The sequence below is a fragment of the Echinops telfairi genome, unplaced genomic scaffold (assembly GCF_000313985.2).
Source record: "Echinops telfairi isolate 266 unplaced genomic scaffold, ASM31398v2 ScPeMD7_23;HRSCAF=83, whole genome shotgun sequence".
Taxonomy (NCBI): Eukaryota; Metazoa; Chordata; class Mammalia; order Afrosoricida; family Tenrecidae; genus Echinops; species Echinops telfairi.
Genome location: NW_022103920.1, coordinates 7,228,343 through 7,230,214, shown reverse-complemented (window position 1 = coordinate 7,230,214; position 1,872 = coordinate 7,228,343). Strand labels below are relative to the sequence as shown.

General features: G+C 49.3%; 1 protein-coding gene across 1 annotated transcript in view; it reads left to right on the top strand.

The window, feature by feature from the left end:
- The first annotated feature begins 828 nt into the window (after nucleotides 1–828).
- Nucleotides 829–1,872, top strand: part of TTC26 (tetratricopeptide repeat domain 26) — a 43,003-nt gene continuing 41,959 nt past the window's right edge. The window contains exon 1 of the mRNA XM_030885165.2: nucleotides 829–881. The gene's annotated coding sequence lies outside the window, so the exon portion shown is untranslated. The remainder of the gene's footprint in view (nucleotides 882–1,872) is intronic.

Here is a 1,872-nt window from a genome sequence, read left to right as displayed (position 1 = left end):
TTGTCCAGGCTGGATCTGACAGCAGCCTCCCCCACTGCTGAGTGAGGAGCCCAGTAATTTCCTCTTGAAGAAGCCAGACTTCTCTCTCCTGTTCTTACCGTCATCTCGGGAGAACTGTCCCTAAGATTACAGTTGCATGCAGGGCCAGAGGGTAGCCGTGCAATAATGAGAGTGTGGACCAAATGAAAGAAAATGTAGGCAGTGTGGACAAGGGTGAGAGAAGAATATTCCCGAGAAGTCCTAAGAGACTTAACTGATGTGTATGGGAAATACCCCAGCTCAGATTGATGGAGAATGTGGAACTTGAAACCTTTCACCCCCCTCCCCCTCCCCACCCCTTTTTTGAGCGGCGTGACTTGTGTTGTAAAGAGCTACAGGCTTGGACATCCAGAAGGAGGACAGTCTGCTAAGGTCGTGAAGGAAACTTGGAAGTTGAACAGTGGTAACCTCTTGCCTGGGTTGCCCGCGTCAGTGCAGCAGGTGGTCATCACCTTAGAAGAACTGTGGGGTTGAGGTCGGACAAGTCTTTAGGCAGAGCCAGCCGTGGATTGTGAAGCAGGAGGTTCCAGAAAGGTTTGGCCAGGAAGAACTGCTGAAAGAGAGGGCATTCGCACCACACGCTGTGATGACTGTAGGCCAGTGTCCATCCCCGTGCTCAGTTCAGCAGATGAGCGGCACCAGTGGGGCCTGCTCCCTCACCGAGTGTGGAGCCTGTACGGTGGGTCACGGGTCTACCAGGGCTGGCAAAGAGCAGAGCCCCACAACACTGTCCACAGAAGGTTCCGTTCTTAACAAGCAGTTGGGTGAGCAGTTTGTTTGTTTGATTTTCAGCTCCCAAAAGCTGCCTCCAGAACCGTCTGCTCTTCCACCTGGCTCACAAGGTACCCGTGTTTCAGCTCATGCTGCTTCTAGCTTTCACCTGCTTCTCTTTTGATCCCACCTCGTGTCCCACCCTGGAGAAAGATAGTCAACTAGAAATTCACGTACATGGTATTTCCTACAACAAGTAGAAATACGTTTGACGTCACAGGGTTTCTCCTCCATCCATGACCTCTGCCCATTGACTCTGTTTGGAGACACTCGCTTTTAGGCCTGATGCTGTGGTGGTTCAGGAAGGTTAGTCTGTCTTTGAGGAAGAAGTTCATAGAACAATGAAATGAAAAGATAAGGGAGCTTTTCCAGGCTCTGCCTCCTGGGTCGTCTGCTGCTGCTCTAATGGTATAGCAGCCATCTGGATCCAGGAGGCTCGCTGTGCAGCGATCTTAGGGTCAGAGGACAAACAATTCCTGGCCCTTGCTAGTAATAAGATTCTTCCTCCTCCTGCAGAGGGTTAAGTTTATACACAGCAGGGTGGCACTCCAGGAAATCCTGTTCCCAATTACTCACAGGTGAGTCCTGTAAGTATCTTGCCCCCCCTTCTTCCCAGACCAGGGAGGGGAAAGTCTTTAGTAGGTGGGGGATAGGGTTACCAGTAGGTAGGAATTTTCCTCCAGCATTTTGAAGATGATCCCTCATTGTTCTCAGCCGCCATTGCTTCCACTGAGTCTTATTGTTGCTCATTTAAAGGTTTTGTGTTGTTTTTCCTGACTGTGCTTAAGATGTAGTCGCTGTCTTGGACTTTTAACACCCTAGAATGGACTATGAAGAATAAATACAAGGGGATACCCCCCGAAACAGGAATTGTGCTGGGCTTAGTGGAGCTTTTGTAGTAGAACGCATTTTTATAGCTAGGCAAACATCCAGCAACTCACTCTGAGTTAGTGCACCCAGTGGTGTCACCTGGGAAGGTTCTCTCTGGTCACAGTGATTTTTTTCCTAAAAGCAGTTTTGCTTGAACCTTGTTTTTTGTGATGGCTGATTTAAGAAATAAGC